Source organism: Sorex fumeus, unplaced genomic scaffold, assembly GCF_029834395.1.
Source record: "Sorex fumeus unplaced genomic scaffold, SorFum_2.1 ptg000013l, whole genome shotgun sequence".
Classification (NCBI taxonomy): Eukaryota; Metazoa; Chordata; class Mammalia; order Eulipotyphla; family Soricidae; genus Sorex; species Sorex fumeus.
In genome coordinates this window covers 33000854-33023090 of record NW_026606070.1, presented here as the reverse complement: position 1 = coordinate 33023090, position 22237 = coordinate 33000854, and the positions used below count along the sequence as shown (strand labels likewise).

General features: G+C 40.0%; 1 protein-coding gene and 1 non-coding gene across 4 annotated transcripts in view; both read right to left on the bottom strand.

The window, feature by feature from the left end:
- The window catches only part of CORIN (corin, serine peptidase), a 238116-nt gene that overhangs the window by 129947 nt on the left and 85932 nt on the right, over positions 1-22237 (bottom strand). The gene's annotated exons all lie outside the window — the stretch shown is intronic.
- Positions 11526-11632, bottom strand: LOC130020867 (U6 spliceosomal RNA). The gene has a single exon (XR_008792062.1). It is a non-coding gene; the product is annotated as a U6 spliceosomal RNA (small nuclear RNA).

Here is a 22237-nt window from a genome sequence, read left to right as displayed (position 1 = left end):
GTTATAAATGTTAATCCTCAGGCTGTTGAGTTTCACAACTACCCAAGAAGTTTTCTAGTCTTCAGTATTCTCTAAAAATCTGCAAATATCCCCTATCACAGTTATACCTAGCAAGGAGTCTTCTGAAATCTTATTGAGAAGATTAGAAATAGCTTAACCAGTCCAAAGAATAATATTACATAAAACCCTATGGAGTACAAGATCAGATCCTGTGGAGTCCCTGGCTGGGAAGACTGGGCTATTTCACAAAACATTAACCCTTTAAGACCTTGTTAGGTTGCAAGTAGAAGTAACTTGTCAAATGTTCCACAATATTTTGTATGACCAACTTTATGTTTCATTGAAAAATGTTTGTCTTGGGGCCAGAACAACAGTACAGCAGGTCATGCACTTGCTTTACTTACAAGCCATTTAGGTTTGATCGCTGGCATCACTTATGATTCCTTGAGTCCCACCAAGAGTGATCCTGAGCATAGAGCTGGGGTGAACATAACTGTTGGATGTACCTGCCCCCACCCCCACTCCCGCAACCTGAAAATACATAATAAAGAAAGAAAGAAAAGAAATGTTTTTATTCTTGTCGTTTGGATTGATTTTAGTAAACAGGTTTGGTTCTAAAGAATAAGTGCTACGTTCTTATGAGAAAAAATGTGAACTTGCAATTATCCTTGTATCAAAGTTTCAATCAAATCAATCTGTGTTACTTTGCTTAAGAAAAGCAGCAAAAGTGTTCTACAGATAAGAGAAATAAAAGGCCAGTACTTTCAAGATAGGAATAGGATGTTGCTTAATCTGTATTTGACTTGCAAAACAAATATATGACTTTTATTTTTATCCTTATGAATATATACTGGACATATCTGAACATTATGTTTACTTGAATTAGAAGACTGGCAGCAGGCTGATTTATTTCTGTACAAAGTCTTATCCTAAATTAAGCCATACATTTCTGACATCTTGTTTGCAAAGATTAAATGCCAAACCCCAAGCTTCTTTCCATGTTGACATCAGCAGTTTTCAACTGAATAGTTACTTTGGGAAAGTTCTATGCTGAGATTTATCTTAGAAATTGTCAAAAAATGAAGAAGAAAAGAGAAATGCTGACTGGATTTATAAAGACAGTCATTGCTATCTAACCACAGGTGATAGTTAATGAATAGCATTTGCTTTATATCTTTAATCATGCATGATAGACAACACAGAAATATCCCGTGCAACACCTGCATTTTCTATGAAATAAACCCTCTTCATCTTTGGGCCTAACACTATAGATCTAATCTGTAATGTGTTTTATACGTGCTTAAAAGGAATGAATATTTTTTAAATGTAGGAGTACTGCTATTTATTCAACCACTGATTAGCTGATTGATTTGTGCATGAACTCCACAAAAGGAATGAATATTTTTAAAAAATAATTTTTGTATTGCTCCAGCACAGCAGGTAGGGCGTTTGCCTTGCACGCAGCCAACCCAGGTTTGATTCCTCTGCCCTCTCGGAGAGCCTGGGAAGCTACTGAGAGTATCCCACCCGCACCTTTTAGTATCTGTATTACAAATCATAATTCCCAAAAGGAGAAAGAGAGAGAGAGAGAGAGAGAGAGAGAGAGAGAGAGAGAGAAAGAGAGAGAGAGAGATACAGAGAGACAGAGACAGAGAAAGAAAGAGGGGGGAGAGAGAGAGAAGTGTCTGCCATAGAAGCAGGCTGAGGTGGGGGATGTGATGGGAGGAAAACTGGGCACACTGGTGCTGAGAAATGTACACTGGTGTGTGTTGGAATACTGTATGACTGAAACCTCATCATGAACAACTTTGTAAGGGTCTCTCACAATGATTTAACAAAAGAATCTATTTAAAAAAATCATGTCTCCTACCCATTATAAATCTGCTAGGGTATGTCATTCAGGAAGTCAACATCTGAAGTTTCAGCACATAGACTGTTCAAAAGCCTTCCAGTAAGCTATCTTATACACTCATCCCATAAGTTTACTGAGAACCTCACGGAAAACCCAAAAACAAAACCAGCAATTTTTATGGCTGAGGTTGCAGCTCTGTGGTACAGTTCATGCCTCACAATGGAAGTACTAGGTTTGATCACCAGCACACCTAAAATATTAAATCAAGATGAAATTAAATTAATTTTAATAAAAGGTTATTTCTTCATGACTTTAGACACTAAGCAGCGAAGTTGTTCAAATAATTGAATATAATAATCTAATTATGAAAAAAACTCCTCCTATTCCATGTATGCTATGTGAATAATTTTTCAAAGCACTGCCATTTAGAAGAAATGAGGATGAGATTGATGTCTGTCATTATAGTATTCAAAAACGTTTTAAAAACAAACAAACAAACAATCATCCCAGCACCATCCCATCTAACGCAGGAAATGAATTTCCAACAAATGTCACACTAAAGTTTGGTAATCATTTATAATACTTTCAACAGATTTAAATAACAATTAAATAATAATAAAGAAATCTCTGATAATATTGTGAGTAAAGAAAAAATTGTAAGTACTAATTTAGTGGTGGGAATTTGGGCCACATCCAAAGTTGGTTATTTTGCAGTAGATACATATATTGAATCATGTTGTAAACCTGAAGCTAATGCTTTATGCCCATTATAGCTCTGTTTTTAATAAAGTGAAAAAGAGAGGCAGAGAGAAAGAAAAAGCACTGTGGTGGCAGATACTACAAGATCAGACATGTTCTGTTTCTAGCTCTGGCCTTGAAGGAAAAGGACACAAGTCAAGGAATGTGTGGCCACATTCTAACCACACAAGAACCTGAAAAGCCAGGAATCTTCAACCCTGGATTCCCCCATATAGAAATACAACCTTGACAGCAACTTGATTGTTTGTTTTCAGTGGACCACACTGTAGACAGAGGCTACTCTGAGCTCTGTGCCCAAGGGGTACCAGGAGGTACTTAGGAGACCATGCAGAACTGAGGAATGAACAGACTTTCCTGATGTAGAGAATGCTCAGCCTATTGTATTATCTCTCCAATCAAGCACCTTGATTTTAACCCAGTGAGACTCATGTCAGCCTTTTGCCCTCTAAAATTCGGATAGACCGTCTCCACTGGCTTAAACCATCACATTTTTAATAATTTTGCTCTGTTTTGTTTGGAGAGCATACCCAGAGGTGTTCTGGGGCTTCTTCCAGCACTGGGCTTTGGGATCACTCCCAGTGGAGTTTGGTGACTATATGGGGCCAGGGATGGAACCCACAGCTACTGCCTGTAAAGCATGTGCTACAAGCCAATTGTGACATTTCCCCAGCTTGTAATTTTCATTTTATATATAGTTTTGTTCTAGGGATATATAAAAATAATTCCAAGCATTAAAAATACATTACACTGGAATGGAATTCTATTGGAAAAGGGATTATAAATAAGAGTTCTGGGAGAAAGAGACATGTTATAATATTTACTAAATGTTAGAACAGGAGCTTATAATTTCTGAATGGATGGTGAGTGCCAAGTGGCTATGGTATCTAAATTCCATTTGGAGACATTTAAAAGAGTAATAAAACAGTTTTCATTTAGAAATGTCAATTACTATGACATCCTTTAAATTGTATTCCTTGTCAACTACTTACACTTATAATTTTAAAATGCTTACATGTTCACTTAATGAAAAAGCACATAACCCTGACACAATTTTAAGTTAATATCTAAGCATGCAAAGGGATATGTACATTTTCAAAACCATTTTAGAGTGATACAGAAAAAATATCTGGAAGATTGTAGCTTTAAAGCATTATATGTTGCCAAAAAGAATTTAGCTCATTCTTGTATAAATATGTGTTGGGGTTCAGACAAGAATAAACATAATGATTGAGCAGATGAAATGGAGAACGCAATTGCTTCTCAATTGCTGAGCTCAAAGGAATTGAAGTTATAAGGTCGCAATGCTATTTGGCAACATGAAGTCATAATTTCCAAGAAGATACGGGTTTTGATGTGATGGTTCAGAATCGTTCATTAGTTCCAGTTGGTGACCCAGAGTTTAGAGTTCAAACTCTAGAATAGAATCTGGATTACAAGGCAGTTGTCACATCACTGTTGCTCAATTTCAAGGAGAAATGATAGTGCTTGAGAAACAATTTTACCCAAAAGTGAAATATTTTGACACAAATATGAAGCTGATAACTAAGCTAATGTTTCACTTTATGAAAAAGGTGACATTTTTCCAACTACCTGACTGTGAAAATTTATTCTCTGTTGATTAAGTTGGAATTAGATTTAGAATTAAAATTGGTAGTATTCTGAATTGCTCATTATGCAAACAATTGTTATTCTTGTTAGAATGATTATACTGAGTATTGATCAAAAGAATCACAGAGCGACAGATTTAAATTATCTGCTGAAAAAAAGAATCAAACTTCTGGGCAAGGGCAATAGCAGAGCAGGTAGGGCATTTGCCTCTCACGCATGCAACCCAGGTTCAAACTTCAGCATCCCACATTGTCCCCTGAGTACTTCCAGGAGTAATTGCTGAGTACAGAGCCAGGAGTTACTCCTGAGAGTCACTGGATGTGACCCATAAAGCAATAAATTAATAAATAAATAAATATAAATGCTTCACAAAAAAAGTACAGGGTTTACCTGTGAACGTGAGCTTTTGAGTTATCAACCTCTGAGCTATGTTACTAATTTTCAAATAAAATAAGAATGAATATAGTGGAGAAAAGAAAATCTCTGCAATCTCTATGTTTCTCACTTCAGAACCACTATATCACCTCAAGCAAAGCAATATTTGGCAGAAAATAGAAACTTAATCTCAAATTATCCTTAAACAAGAATTATTAATCCCAAAGAGAATAGGTAGTATTTAGGCTTAACAATAAATCTCTCTTGTTTGGCACCATTTCTTTATGTTGGGTATGTGGTGTAAACAAGTCTAACTATGAATATGGTTCCCAAAGAGAAACAGCAGAGATCCACTGAACAAGTGTTTGCTGTTAGTTCACAGATTGAAAAGGTTATTAGGATATTACAATGATGTTTTAAAACTTTTTAAGTTTTATCATTACAACAATAATTGTTATACCAATTACTTAGAGTACTTCTCCACCTTACCTCTTTTTTTTTCTTTTTTGGGGTCACACCCGGCAATGCACAGGAGTTACTTCTGGTTCATGTACTCAGGAATTACTCCTGGCGGTGCTTGGGGGACCGTATGGAATGCTGGAAATCGAACGTAGGTTGGCTGCATGCAAGGCAAATGCCTTACCCGCTGTGCTATTGCTCCAGCCCCTCCACCTAAAAGGCTCTATGTTACAGCCTCCAGACAGGTGCTTAAAAGAACTGAGAGGGACAGCAGGGAGGAACATTGCAGGTGGGTGTAACTGGGTAGATGGAGCCTGAAAATCAAAAGGGAAAGTGCAAAGAGAAAAATCATAAATATAAGGGGCAAGATCATTTATTACTGTATGGGGATAGCCTGCAGGATCATAGAAAGCAGTGAGGAAGAGAATGAAAAACTGGAAAGAAAATCCAGGCAGGAGTTAAGGTGACCTGTTTGTGGGATACTGAATATTTCCGAATGTCATCAGGCAATACACCTAAAGATTAAACCAACGGAAATCTAGCATTTGTACTGAGTAGTAAGAAATATAACTATAGCTTATATACTGAACATGAGTGGGACTTCTTTCTCATCATTGTTACCTAAACAACATAGTGCAACAACTATTTTCATAGCATTTTTAGTGTGTTGGGGCCAGAGCAATAGCATAGTGGGTAGGGCGTTTGCCTTGCATGTAGCCGAGCCAGGTTCAATTTCTCTGCCCCTCTCAGAGAGCCCGGCAAGCTATGGAGAGTATTCTGCCCACATGGTAAAGCCTGGCAAGCTACCTGTGACATATTTGATATGCCAAACACAGTAACAAGTCTCACAATGGAGACATTACTGATGCCCACTCGAGCAAATCGATGGTAAATGGGACGACAGTGCTACAGTGCTTTATAGCATGGGGTCTTATGCATTATTAACAGGTAATTTAAAGTAAACAAAGGGATATGGTATATTACATTCAAATAACTGTGCAATTTTTCATCCAGGACTTGATCACACTTGGAATTAGGTATCCACAACAGTTCTTGGGGCCAGTCCCAAGAAGACACAGACACTTAGGAACCACTTTATTAACAGTATTAACAACTGTATTAACTGTATTAACAGTAGGACCCAGAGGACCTGCGAACAGAAGAGACATGGTATGGAAAAGAGTCAAGGAGGACCCAAGGTTTAGGGCTGGAGTAACTAGAAGAACAAAGTTGTCCTTAACTGAAATGGGGAAAACTTGAGAAGGATCAGTTGTAGGAATAATATCAGATAAGTTTAGTTCATGCTGTTGTTTTCTTAAAATTCTTAAATAACTAAAAAATATTTATCTTCAGTCTTTAGTCCACTTCAGTGGTAGTAAGGGATTATTCCTGGTACACCACGTGCAAGTTATTCCAACGGATCATGCCTGGGTGCCATATGAAATGCCAGGATCAACCCCAGGCCTCTCATATACAAAGCACACATAGTAGTCATTTTGAGCTAATCCCTAAACCACAATTTTATTATTATTTTTCATTAAAACAGCATTGCATTATAACGCTATGTAAACTTCAGATGTGCATTGATGAAAATCAATGTGTGTATACACTATATTAAACTGACCACTTATGCTCGATATGACTTTTGGTTACTCATTGAAAAGAAATAGAGAGTAGATTGTGTGAATGTGTTGTTCGTGTGGTGTTAACTATGAGCATACATGTTCAAGTAGGTTTATAGTTCAGAGAAGATGAAGGTTTGAGACTAGATTTGTAGCTGTCAGTGTGTGGTGATGTGGTGATATTTAAAGGCATGATCCTGAATTAGTCACTACAGAAAAAAGGGAACCAAGGAAAAAGACCTGGTGCAATCCACTCTTTAGAGGTGGGTGGGATAGGGAGGGTGGATAAAACTTCCTCAGAGAAGTAAAATAAGTGGACAGAGAAGGAAAACTCAACTGGAAATCAAGGAGAGAATTTATCAAGCCAGAGGCTGTGATCCAACATAGCAAATAGTTCAGAAACTCAAGGCAAAGGAAAATTGAGAACTTCCCACAGAATTTAGCAACATGAAAGAAACTACTTGGAGAATTGGGGTGGGAGAAAGGAACATTTTTTGCTTGAGAGGTGGAAGACAGAAAAATGAAATATGACTTTGGAGCTAGGGAAAACAATAAAAATTTGGGGTGAAATACATATTTTAGTCATCTTAAATTATGTGGCCACATGCTAGTATGAGAGTTCCCAGAGGAAACATATACAAAACGTTGAGGAAGGAAGGTGAAAACTAGAATCCTGCAAAATTTCAGCATTTAAGAGGTCAAGAGAGAAAATAAGAGAATAGACTGTGGTCAGAGTGCTAGGAAGCAGACCACCAAACAGAATAGTTTTCTAGAAAAGCAAGGGAAAGAGAATGTTACAGTTGAGGAGAAACCAACAGGGAGAGAAGCCTTCTACTGGAAGGTGCAGCCAAGTTTTATGCTTCCATAGTCCGGGCCTCTGTGCTTAAGGCATAAAACTAAGGAGTTACGGCAGATAATATCAATTTCAGACCGAAAAAAGTAAATTAATATACCAGTTACCTAATGTCTCCAATGGGGTAGTATATTACACACCACTTCTCAAATTTTCTCATAAAAATAGGCATGATAACTGGTTTAATAATTTAACCATTATCAGAAATCTTTCCTTCCTCAAATCTCCTCCCTTATCTCCTCCAAATATTATCTCATGCCATTTCCAAATACAGTTTTGTATTGTGTAATAATGGGGATATATTCCAGAAACATGTCTTAGGTGATTTCACCATTTTGTGTACATCACAAGAATAATTACACAAACCTAGAGAATATGGTCACTAGGCTACACCACACACCCAGACTACATGGTATGACCTATGTAGACCATCATTGTGTGATGGAAATGTCATGAAGTAATGGATGCTACTTACCATCTGTGATAAAAATCCATGTATCAGTTCTGCCTCTATACTACTTTTGTGTCTTGCTCTTTAAAAGCATTGGTGGAAGGATTTTGGCACTCTATGTTAGATGTGTCATTAGATACTGTATGCCTAAAATTTTATTATTAACAGTATTGTCAGAGCAATAGCATAGCAGTAGGGCATTTGTCTTGCAAGTCACCGGTCCAGCCAAGCTGGGTTCAATTTCTCCGCCCCTCTCAGAGAGCCCGACAAGCTACCGAGAGTATTTAGCCCGCACGGAAAAGCCTGGCAAGCTACCGGTGACATATTTGATATGCCAAACACAGTAACAAGTCTCACAATGGAGACGTTACTGGCCCTGCTCAAGCAAATCGATGAACAACGGGAGGACAGTGCTACAACAGTATTGTAAACAGTCCTGCTGGTTTTCCATTGGGATGGAACCTTACATTCAGACAGGTAGTGTGTGAAGAGCTGAACCAGTGTATTGATGAGAACTTAAGGCAGGTTCTTCAGGTGTTTGGGTCTAACCTTGTCTGGAATGGGTGCTGTTCACTTCTTTACTGACAAAATGGCTTGTAGGGTTTCGGAAGGGAGAATATTGGGAATGACATATCCATCCTGCGGAATTTGGTATGTGGGCAGGTGGGCGTGGCTATCAAAGAGATCTGACTAGAAATCATGGATAATCTCCATTGCCCTTCTGGAAGATATGATAGATCCATCAGGACATTGGAGGGCAGTCATCTTGGTCTTGTAGTTGGCGAAGGACAGGCGGGCGTTGAGAATGCTTTTCCCGGCTTCTGCCACATCTGCCATCACTGCGGCTCTTCTCTCTTTGAGGTCTTCCTTTATTGCTTCTCTGCACTGCTTTGCAAGATTGGACGTTCACTTGTTGCCTGAGGCTTGCGCCAAGCCACGTTGGCAAATGAGCTCAAGAGTTTTCGAAAGCAGGCATCTTTTTGTGGCTATCTCTCTCTCAGCATTCCTTGCACAATAGTGGAGGTGCTGAACTAGTTGATCATATTCTTCCTCAGTCTTGTCAATGACAGCATCTTCCCATGTTGCCACAATAGTGCCAAAGAGCTCCCAGTTGGTTGTTCTGGAATTTCTCTTCTTAAACTTTGCAGCCCTTTCTCCCCACTCTGTGAAGTATAATTTTGCACAAAGGAGATGGTGGTCTGATCCCATTTGGAATTTTGGGACAACAGTGACATCGGTCAGGCAAAACCATTGATTAAATATGATGTGGTCAATTTTATTGTGGAACTGTCCACTGGGAGGTTCCCATATTCAACGTTTAGATTCGGCCTTCTGGAACTGTGAGTTACCATGGATGGTCTTGGTTGACATGATGAACTCAGTCTCTCACCCTGTTCATTCCATTATAGGCCATGGGTCCTGATGTGGAGTTTTTCAGCCATAGTACTACTGTACAAGAAGGGAGACATCCATGACATTGGCAACCATCACCCAATCTGCCTGTTGTCTGTCGTCTACAAGCTGTTCACTCCAGGCATCCTGAATAGGATTGGCAGAATACTAGATGAAGGACAACCATGCGAGTAAGCCAGGTTCCGCAAAGGATTCAGCATGATTGACCATATCCACATGATAACCAAGCTCATTGAGGTTTCTCAGGCGTTCAAGACACCCCTATATCTAACATTCAATGATTTAAAGAAGGTCTTTGATTCTGTTGAGATGGAAGTGGTAATCAAAGGCCCAGCCAAACAGGGCTCAAAATACTTCAGGATCCTCCATGAGCTTTATTACAGATTCACTACCAGATTCTCACCATTCTACAAGGAAGTGATCATCCATGTCAAGAGAGGGGCTCGGCAGCATGATACCATTTCACGAATTCTCTTCAGTGCCGCCCTCGAGAACATCATGTGACGACTGGAATGGGAAGGAATGGGAGTGAAGATAGATGGTCGTCAACTACACCACCTCTGCTTTGCTGATGACATCTTTTTTTCCATTAATTTTATTGAATCACTGTGAGATAGTTATAAGCTTTCATGTTTGGGTTACAATCACACAATGATCCAACACCCATCCCTCCACCAGTGCGCATTCCTCACCACCAATATCCCCGGTATAACTCCCCTTTCCCATCCTCCCTCTGCCTCCATGGCAGGTATGATTCCCGATAATTTCTCTCTATTTTTGGGCATTATGGTTTGCAATACAGATCCTGACAGTTTATCATGTTTGGTCCTTTATCTACTTTCTGCACACATCTCCCATCCAAACCAATTCCTCCAGTCATCTTTTTCTTAGTGATCCCTTCTCTATTCCAGCTGCCTCCTTCCCTTTGCTCATGAGGCAGGTTTCCAGCTATGGAGAAATCTTTCTGTCCCATGTATCTACTGTCCTTAGGAGTCAGCCTCATGTTATGTTGTTTTATACTCCACAAATGAGTGCAGTCCTTCTATGTCTGTGCCTCTCTTTCTGACTCATTTCACTTAGCATGATAGTCTCCAGGTCTATCCATTTATAAACAAAGTTCATTACTTCATCTCTCCTGACAGCTGCATGGTATGATGACATCGTTCTAATAACACCAAACATTAGCCAAACGGCACAAATGCTAGCCTACTTTGACTGTGAAAGTGAAAAGGTTGGATTGCAGCTGAATCTCACGAAGACAATGTTTATGAAAAATGGACTCATTCCTGATGTTCCATTCACTCTCAACAGAATGAACATCTCTGAACGCAACATCTCTGAATGCAACCTAGGTCGAGAAGTCAACACGGCAAATGACCTGGCACCTGAGTTGCACAGGAGGAAGAGAACGGCTTGGAATGCCTTCAAGAGCGTCAAAAGAATAGCTAAGAGGACAAAGAACCTCCAACTCCAGGCACATCTCTTTGATTCCACTGTTATTCCTGCATTAACATATACCTCAGAGACCTGGGCCCTACGAAAACAGGATGAGAATGCTATTCGGGTCTCCCAAAGAGGAACCAAAAGAGCTGTGCTTGGAGTATCATGCTTCACTCAATTGAGAGAAAGAATCTGGAGTTCCAACCTCCATCAACAATCAAGAACCAGGGATGCTATCTCGTTTGTCAAGGCGTCAAAAATCAGATGGGCTGGACACATAATGAAATTTGGAGATGACCACTGGACTAGAGCCATTACCAACTGGATTCCACAAGATGTCGAAAGATCCTGTGGCCACCCACCTATGAGATGGTCAGACTTCTTCGTCAAGACCCTGAACGATCGGTTTGAGGCTCTTCATGCTCCTAAAACGAGCAGATGCCATTGGGCTACACCAGCCTGCGACAGGGGCAAATGGAGACATTACTGGTGCCCGCTCAAGCAAACTGATAAGTAATGGGATGTCAAGTGATCAAGTGATCAAGTTATTGTAAACAACAGTATCTAAATAAAATTTAGAAAACATTATGCATGACACCTTTCTTTTTCTAAGTCTTTTTTAAAGAGGCACTGGCTTTATTGGGGTGTCTGGGAGAGGGGGATGCAGAGCTAGGACCTCAGTTGGTGGTTGTCAAAAATATGGAATGCTTCACGAATTTACGTGTCATCTTTGCGCAGGGGCCATGCTAACCTTCTCTGAATCGTTCCAATTTTAGCATATGTGCTGCTGAAGCGAGCACTCCTTTTCTAGGTCTTGATAAACAAATTAGAACAAGAATGAATATGCTTCTGAATGCCTAGTGAACAGAATCATATGCATTTTCATGTTGCACTATGGCTTTAAAATTCTTTCAAACACACAGTTCATTAGTCCATGAAACAGTCACACCACTCTAGTGCTTTTCTAATACAGCATTATTATTGTAAAGTTGGAAAACATAGCTTAAAGGGTTTAAATAACTTCTCAAGACCACATTGTTATGAAAATACAAAGATTAAATATAAGTCTTCATTCTGAGTTTGAACAGTAGTACGGTCCTGCTGGTTTTCCATTGGGACGGAACCTTGCATTCAGACAGGTAGCGAGTGAAGAGCCGAGCCAGTGTATTGATGAGTACTGACGGCAGGTTCTTCAGGTGTTCAGGTCTGACCTTGTCTGGGCCGGGTGCTGTTTGCTTCTTTACCAACGAAATGGCGTGTCGGATTTCGGAAGGGAGAACGTTAGGAACGACATACCCATCCTGTGGAATTTGGTATGTTGGCAAGTGGACATGGCTATCGAAGAGATTTGAGTAGAAGTCATGGATAATCTTCTCCATTGCCGTTCTGGAGGATGTGATGGATCCATCAGGACGTCGGAGGGCAGTCATCTTGGTCTTATAGTTGGCGAAGGACAGGTGGACATTACGAATACTTTTCCCGGCTTCTGCCGCATCTACCAGTACTTCTGCTCTTCTCTCTTTGAGGTCTTCCTTGATCGCATCTCTGCACTGCTTTCCAAGCTCGGACGTTAGCTTGCGGTTGCCTGAGGCATGCGCCAAACCACGCTGGCGAATTAGCTCAAGAGTTTTCGAAGATAGGCGACTTTTTGTGGCTATCTCTCTCTTGGTGTTCCTCGCACATTCATGGAGGTGCTGAACCAGTCGATTGTATTCCTCGTCAATGTTGTCAACAATGGCATCTTCCCATGTTGCCGCAATAGTACCAAAGAGTTCCCAGTTGGTGGTCATTCTGGGAGTTCTCTTTTTGAACTTTGCAGCCCTTTCTCCCCGCTCTGTGAAGTAGAATTTTGCACGAAGGAGACGGTGGTCCCATCCCGTTCGAAATTTTGGGACAACAGCGACATCAGTCAGGCAAAACCGTCGATTGAATATGATGTGGTCTATTTCGTTGTGGAATCGTCCACTAGGAGACTCCCATGTCCATCGTTTAGATTCTGCCTTCTGGAACTGTGAGTTACCATGAATGGTCTTGGTCGACATGATGAACTCAGACAGTCTCTCACCCTGTTCGTTCCATTCTAGGCCATGGGTCCCGATGTGAAGTTCTTCAGCTGATCTTCTCGGTCCTATCTTGGCATTAAAATCACCCACAATGATCTTGTAGAAGGTGTGGTCTTCTTTATAGAACTTCTCTAGCTCCATGTAGAACTTCTCGATTTCTCTTTCATCATAATGAGATGTTGGTGCGTAGACAACGAAGATAGAAACTGCAGGCAGTGAGCCACATCTATTCAAATGTAAACGTCCAATTCGGGTTGTTAGGCATTCGAATGAATCAATGCTCTTGGCCAAGTTTGTGTTGACAAGGACACCGACGCCTCCAACACCTCTTTTATCGCATGTTCCGAGGAACAATTCTTCTCCGGTGTCGAAAACGGCATGGTGAGATTCGTGCCTTCTTGTCTCGGTCAGACCAATGATGTCGTACTTGATCATCCGCGCTTGTACCATCAGGTCCTCGATGGATGCATCTGATGCTAGCGTACGTGCATTGAAAGTACAGACGATCATTTTTGTCTTCCTTCGTTGTGGCAGCCTAGGTCGGCCTTGAGATTTTGTCGGCCTCTCCTTTCTCATCCTTCTCAGTGCTGCCATGTCGGTGAAGCCTTCAGGGTCAGGTGAATGAGACCAGTTGTAGTTACTGGTTTTGGCATATCGAATACACAGCGGATAGCTTGCCAGGCTCTTCCGTGCGGGCGGAATACTCTCGGTAGCTTGCCAGTCTTTCCGAGAGGTATAGAGGCTTTTTGGGTGACCTCTAATCACCCTTGTAGGTGTTACCATATTTGAACCCTATCAAATATGGTACGACAATTCCAGAAGATGGGTATTTAGTGTCTTATGATGTGTCACGCGGCCGCTTGCGGCCACGCGGGTCCGGAAAGCGTCCTGGAGTGTGGCGACGGCTGGGTAGTGGAAGTAGTACTACTGTTCAAGAAGGGAGACATCCATGACATTGGCAACTATCGCCCGATCTGCCTATTGTCTGTCATCTACAAGTTGTTCACTCGAGTCATCCTGAATAGGATTGGCAGAACACTAGATGAAGGACAACCATGCGAGCAAGCAGGGTTCCGCAAAGGATTCAGCACCATCGACCATATCCACACGGTAACCAAGCTCATTGAGGTTTCTCGGGAGTTCAAGATGCCGCTCTGCTTAACGTTCATTGATTTAAAGAAGGCCTTTGATTCTGTTGAGACGGAAGCGGTCATTGAAGCCCTAGCCAATCAGGGCATTCAAGCCCAATACATCAGGATCCTCCGTGAGCTGTATTGCGGATTCACTACCAGGATCTCACCATTCTACAAAGAAGTGATCGTTGATGTCAAGAGAGGGGTGCGGCAGGGTGATACCATTTCACCGAAACTCTTCAGTGCCACCCTCGAGAACATCATGCGACGACTGGAATGGGAAGGAATGGGAGTGAAGATAGATGGTCGGGAACTACACCACCTCCGCTTTGCTGATGACATTGTTTTAATAACACCAAACATCAGCCAAGCGGCACAAATGCTGGCCGACTTTGACCGTGAGTGTGGAAAGGTAGGACTACAGCTGAATCTTACGAAGACAATGTTAATGAGAAACAGCCTTGTTCCTGTTGCCCCATTCGCTCTCAATGGAACGACCATCTCCGAATGCAACAGCTATGTCTACCTAGGTCGAGAGGTCAACATGACAAATGACCTGGCACCCGAGCTGCACAGGAGGAAGAGAGCGGCTTGGAACGCCTTCAAGAACGTCGAAGAAATAGCTAAGAGGACGAAGAACCTCCGGCTCCGGGCACATCTCTTTGATTCCACTGTTCTTCCTGCATTAACATATGCCTCAGAGACCTGGGCCCTACGCAAACAAGATGAGAACGCCATTCAGGTCTCCCAAAGAAGAATAGAAAGAGCTATGCTTGGAATATCACGTTTCACTCAAATGAGAGAAAGAATCCGGAGTTCTGACATCCGTCGACGATCAAGGATCAGGGACGCTGTCTCATATGCCAAGGTGTCGAAAATCAGATGGGCTGGTCACGTAATGAGATTTAAAGACGACCGTTGGACTAGAGCTGTTACTGATTGGATTCCACGGGATGTCAAGAGACCGCGTGGCCGCCCACCTACCAGATGGTCAGACTTCTTTGTCAAGATCATGAACGATCGGTTTGAGGCCCTCCATGTTCCCGGAGCGAAGAGATGCCATTGGGCTACACTAGCACGCGACAGGGACAAATGGAGACGTTACTGGCGCCCGCTCGAGCAAATCGACGACTAACGGGAAGTGACTTAAGTGATTAAGTGATTCTGAATTTGTTGTTCTAAAAAAGTATCTACATATAAAAGAAAAATGTATTGTCTAATTTAAATTTTTAATATAAATTATAAGAAAGAAGAAAAGTGCCTGCCATAGAGGCTGATGGGGAATTGGAGAGAGGGACGGAAACTGGGATATTGGTGATAAAAAATACACACTGGTGAAAGGATGGGTGTTAAAACATTATTTGACTGAAACCCAAACATGAACAACTTTGGTTTTTTTAATTTATTTTTTATTCTTATTAGTGAGACATCATGAGGTACAGTTGTAGACTTACAAATTTTTGTGCTTGGGTTTCAATTATACAATGATCAAATACCCATCCCTCCACCAGTGCCCATTTCCCACCACCACGGATCCCAGTATCCCTCCCACCCCCCAGCCCCCCATCCCACCCTGCCTCTGTAGCAGGGCATTCCCTCAAACATGAACAACTTTGTAATGGTGTATCTCACTGTGGTTCAATTTAAAAAAGGTTATAAATATAAGAAAATAAGAAAATATAAAGTCTACACAAAGCTCATTTTGCTTGGGTTATCCATCGTGATGCAAAATACATAGCCAGTTTTTAGTCATTCCATAAATATCTATCTCTGGCAAATTATTAATATTAATTACACCAAATAATTAAAATTGCTTTGGTAAATGAACTAACACTTCAATAGGGCAAATTCAGAGTATATGTTTCACCAGGATCTGGAAACTACAATCAGCACCAAAATTTTTAATGCTCAGTAAAGCAAATAAGATACTAAGAAAAGTAAGAGGAAAAAGAAAGAAAAAAATGCTGAAGTTTTTTTTATGGCAAGGGAGACCTCCTTAGGATTATTTTTGAAATGACTTTCTGTATACAATTACACACAAGGTAAAGGATTAGTCAGTGAGTCAGAAATAATTGATGGGTTTTGACCTTTAGCCCCCTGAGTTCTCACAACCCAACTATGGAAACACACACCAATGTTTATTTTAAAACCTCTGGAGAACGGTTTCCACAGCATTATCACTTTAGCACATCATTTACTTTACAAGGGCTCACATCTACAGAAGACGAAAAGGATAAGACAACTGAATATACTTCCATAGGAGAGCAAAATGTCTTCAGAGTAATGACTGATTTGCAGCATGCTAAGAGAAGACAAACTGAATTTATTGAGCTGGGTATTGGGGAAAGCAGCTACTATCAGTCAGTGGAAGGTCTTGGCTCAGTTCATCCCAAAAAGATATTGAGGGAATTCTGTGAAGAAGGGGCTCTACCAGAGCAAACTTTCAAAGTTATTGAATTCCAGGGGTCGGAGCAAGAGTACAGGTTAAGGTGCCTGTCTTGCATGTTGCCACCCCTGGCTGGATTCTACAGATGAGCACTATCCAGAGTGATTACAGAGCAGAGTCAGGAATAAACCCTGAGTACTGCCAGGTGTGATTCCACTCAACCCACCCTCTCCATACACACACACACAAATAATTAAATTCCATATGGTTCCAGGATGGCGAACCATTAAGTAGATAATAGAAGCCAGGGCAGAGTGAGGATTGAAAAGAACCTGTTATAACCTCCCCGCACCTCGATTTCCTAACTATAAAAAGAAGTGAACAGCTGTGAATGTTAGAGGGAACAATTTCCACTTTCTGGGCACATCTTTCAACAAGTAGAGATAAGACTTAGTCAAGAGCCATCTTCTAATTATCCTTCATTTCATGCCCTAATAAAGAAACTAAAGAGCAAGACAAATTCATAATGTGAAATGCTTACACACACCACACCTTGTCCTGGACACTTTGCCAGGAGGCCCTTCCCCTTGGATTCAGAATTCCTTTATGGGACTCACTCCACTCAACTGCAGCCACAGTTACTTTGTGTCATCTGTTGTTCTATAGACAACATATTTAGAAGCAGCTACTAGTGTTCTTTTCATTTAGTGTTCTTTTCTCTGTGGGGGTGGTGGAAAGATATATGAAAATATCATAGGGAGAATATTCTTCCCTAAATATGCACTCCTATAATAAACTACAACTTATTAGCTCTAATAAGAAGATACTAATAGTAGCTAGCAATAAGCACAGCTAGTAGTTAATAGTAAGATCATCATAACAATTTGCTCTAATAAAAGCTGTTTGAAGGTAATCTCTATCATACACACACAAAATCATTGAGACTAATATTTTCATTTTTTATTTTTTTTGGGTGTCACACCAGCAATGCACAGGCGTTGTCCTGGCAGTGCTTGGGGGACCATATGGTATACTGGGGGTTGAATCCGGGTCAGCTGAATGCCAGATAAGTGCACTATCCACTGAACTATTGCTTCAACCCTGAGCCTAATCCTTTCAATTTACAGTTCACCACAGGTAACTGAAACAGCAGGAAGTGAAATAAAAGATAAGGGAGTGTAACTGCATTCTGTTTCATTTATGTGGGTGTATAGTAGGTTAGTTTTAGCACTTGTTAAAGTTAGGAAGCATGCTATACTGCTATCATCATTTTATTGCTTTCCAAAACATAAAGCAGAATTTCTTTATCAAAGGCAGCACAATTGACATTTTTAAATACTTGTTTTTTTCAGGGGAAGGACTTGTCCTTGTAGGATGTGTATGTGCACTCATCTGTCACTGGACACTCAAGTTGCGGATCTCCGCAAATACAAATAGTACTACAACGGTCAGAGGTGTTCATGTATCTTTTTTGCTCCAGCGGGCCCAGTAACGTCTCCATTGGAGACTTTGTTGTTACTGTGTCTGGCATATCTACTCTGGGTAGCTTGCCGGGCTCTCCAAGAGGGGCGGAGGAATCGAATTCGGGTGGGCCATGTTGGCTGCATGCAAGGCAAACGCCCTACCCGCTATTTTGTTGCTGCTGCTGTTGTTGTTGTTGTTTAGGGATAGATACCTAGAAGTGGAAATGCTGGATCACATGGCAGATCTATTTTTAATATTTTGGGAAATCTCCATACTTTTTTCAGAGCAGCTAAATCAGTATATATTACAATAAACAGTATTAAAGGATTCTTCCCACCCCCCCCCCCCACACACACATTTTCTACTGTTCTTTTTTCCTTGTCTTTTTGATACAGGCAGTTCTCAAAGATGTGGGGTGAGAATTCAGTGTCACTTTAACATATATTTTCCTGATAATAAGTGATAATGAGCGTTTTCATATGCTGCTGACCATCTACCTGTATGTCTTCTTTGGTAAAGGGTTTGTGCAGCTTTTCTCTCCATTTTTTAAATGAGGTTATTTGTTGTCTATTTGTTCAGTTTTACGAGTTTCTTGTATTAGCTTGGATATTAGCCCTTTGTCAGGTATATATTGTGAGATTATTTTCTTCTATTCATTGAGCTGTCTTTTAATTTAAATTATGGTTTCTTAAGCTCTGTAACAACCATATATGTTTTTCAAATGACCACTAATAAAGATCACTAAGAAAATGTTACAAAAAAGGGGAACATGGGGCCAGAGATGACAGGGGTCCCAGTGCTTGCCTTGCATGCGACTGACCCTGTTTTTATTTCCACACACCACATAAGTACCCAAGCAGGGAGTAAACCTGGGTACTAACAGGTGTGACCCACCGTCAAGCCCACCCCACTAAAAAAAAAGTGGTAAATATTGTCAAAAAAAGAAAAGATTTGAAGCACTTCTCCTTCAAATATACTCACTCTTCTAATAAGTCACTGATAAATACTACTTTTTGGAAAGAAGCCACATTTAGCAACTGACCTCCGCTAAATGGTATGTCCTAAAGAATAAAGCAAATTTCCACCTCTGGATACAATGTTATAACTTGCAGCAGGCCAATGCCTCATCAAGTAAAACTAGAAGAGCCAGATAAAACACAAGAAATATCTGTTTAAAGGAATTCAGTAGGTGATGAGATGGTTGGGCTATGGCTAGCCAAGATCCCAGAGAGAAGATAATTGTAGATCAAAGTTTACATCTGACACATGTTTTATTGCTTTTTTTGGGGGGGGAGGGGTTGCACAAGGGTTACTCCTGGCTCTGCACTCAGGAGCTACTCCTGGCTGTGGATGCTGGGAATCAAACCTGGGTCGTTCACGTGCAATGCAAACACCCTACCCCCTGTGTTATCTCTCTAGCCCCTGACAGATGTTTTAAGCTATAAAACTTGCTGATTGTCAATATGACCCTAGAAACGAATAATTTGGACATAAGGCAACAGCAGAGAGACAGAGCAGCCAGAACTTTTGGCAGTTCCATGATGGTAAAGGATAAAAATCAGGGTTTGGTACTAAGGAGATGGTATTAAGGGGCCAGGTATGTCCCTTGAACAAAGACAGAGAGAAGGAATGACTGAAAATTCAGAAATAAATGCCTTAATTAAGGACCAATTAATTTTTTCTAAGGGTGCCAAATTTAACCAAAAGAGAGTGAATCGTCTCTTAACAGTTTGTGCTGGGATAACTGGATAAAATTAAACCAATTTATCTACCTTTATACCTCAGATAATTCATAAAAAATTACTTCAAAATGGATCAGTAAAATAGCATAATATAAGACTGACACCCAAGGATAGTAGATACAAAGGCCAGAAATTTTGCTGCATAGTTGGAAACCTGCCTCATGAATTGGCGGATAAGGCATCTGGAATAGAGAAGGGATCACTAAGTCAATGATGATTGGAGGAATCTTTCGGGATGGAAGATGTGTGCTGAAAGTAGATAAAGGACCAAATGTGATAACCTCTCAGTATCTATATTGCAAACCATAATGCCCCAAAGTAGAGAGAGGGTATGGGGGAAAGTGTGTGCCATGCAAGCAGGGGGAGGGTTGGGATGGGGAGGAGGATACTGGAGATTTTGGTGGTGGAAAATGTGCACTGGTGGAGGGATAGGATCATTGTACAACTAAAACTCAAACATTAAAGCTTTGTAACTGAACCTCACAGTGATTCAACTTAAAAAAAAAGGATCAATGATGTAGAACTATAAAACTCTTAAGAGAAAATGTAGACATACATATTAAGTAATTATACTTAGATTAAGTAATTATACTTTGGACATGACAATAAATCACAAAGAGATCAAAACCCTCTCTCTCAAAGAAATCCAAGATAGCTGATTTGGACTTATTAAAAGTTAAAAAATTATAAAATATTTTAAAAAGTGAAAAATTACAGAATATAAAAAATGTTGGAAATTATATTCTTAAGATACCTTTATCCAGAATAGATGAGAAACTCTTATAATTCGACAATTAAAACACAAGTAACATAGTTTTTTTTTTAATGGACACTGCATTTGAACAGGATATATAATTTAGAAAAAAGGAGACATACAAATAGTTTACACACTGATGAACTGCTGAATTATTCACATAACCCACCATTAACAAAATGTCAAATAAAATCACAACGAGGTATTCTCACTCACTAGAATGACTAAAATCAAAAAGAATAACAAGCACTAGCGGGGATGCAGAGAAACTGAAACCCTCATACATTGTAGGTAAAAATGGTATTTAATTGAAATGTTAACTGTGTTATTCATACCTTACAGTAATTCTACATCAAAGCATGCACCCAAGAGATTGATAAGTTCACACAAAAATTTTACATGAATGTTCATAGCAGTATTAATTGTAACAATCAAAAAGTAGAAACAATATGAATGTCCTTCAACTAATGTATAGACTTTTTAAAAATAGTGTACTTAGGGCTAGAGTAATGTAACAAGTGGGTAAGGCATTTGCCTTGCATGAGGTCAATTCAGTTTCAATCCCCAGCACCAAATATGGTCTCCTGAGCCCCACCAGGAGTGATCCCTGAGGGCATAACCAGGACTAAGTCCTAAGCACCACCAGATATGGCCCCAACGCCCCTCCCCCCAAATTAAAACCAAATCTTAAAAATAGTAGTACACTTATAGTACAAAATAAAGAACATTTTCTGACAACAGCAAAAATAAAGTACTGATTAATGTGGCAATACAAATGAACCTTAAAAGTAGTATGAAAGAAACAAGACACAAAAGGTATTATATTGAATGTTTCTATTGAAATAATACATTCCAGGTAGTCAAATGAATAGAAATAGAAAGCAGATCAGGGGCTGGAGTGATAGAACTGCAGCTAGAGGTCTTGTCTTGCATGTAACCAACCCAGGTGAAAACCCCAGCATCCTATATGGTTCCTTGAGCCCTGCCAGGAGTGATCCCTGAATATAGAGCCAGGAGTAAGCACAGAGCACCACTGGATATCCCCCCATACCAAAAGTAAGAAAAAGAAAGTAAATCAATGGTTGCCAGAGGCTGTAAGGAGGAAATGGTTTAAGTTATTGCTAATGAGTATGAGGTTTCTTTTCCAAGTGATGAAGATGTTCTTAAATTCCTGATGGAAATGATCACACAATCCTGTAAGTATACTAAATAATCATACATTTTTTAACGTGAATTCTATGGTCTCTGAATCGTAGCTCACCAACCTGGTATTTTTAACAATATGAAGAAAACCATATCATTTCAATATATGTAGAAAACACAGTTGATAATATTAAAATTTTATGATAAACAAAAAACTTCTTATCAAACAAGCAGAATTGACTTTCTTAGAATTTGGAATAGCTTCAACTTTGCCCCTTAGCTGATAGACAAATAAATTAGCACAAGCGCTCTAGAATTTTTTGCTGTTGTTGAGCAAATACATAACAATAAATATATACCACGAATCCCTTCAACTAACATCAATCACAATTAAAGATAAAATATAAAACAGTATGACAGAAGCAATATAAGGTATAATAATTGAAAAGAAAATGTCATTATTTGTAGATTAAATTATATGTATTAAGAAAAACCAAATAAACCTATAAAATATATAAAGAACTATTTGTACTCAAATTAAAAAGATTTTAAATACTATTTATAGCTCCAGAAGGATAGTACAGGAATTAAGGAACTTTTATTACTACAACCAACCCTGGCCCAATTTCTTGCATCTCATATGGTCCCCAGAGCACTAAGCAGAATTTCTCTGAGCACAGAGCCAAGAGTAAGTCCTGAGTACCACCAGATGTGGCCCCC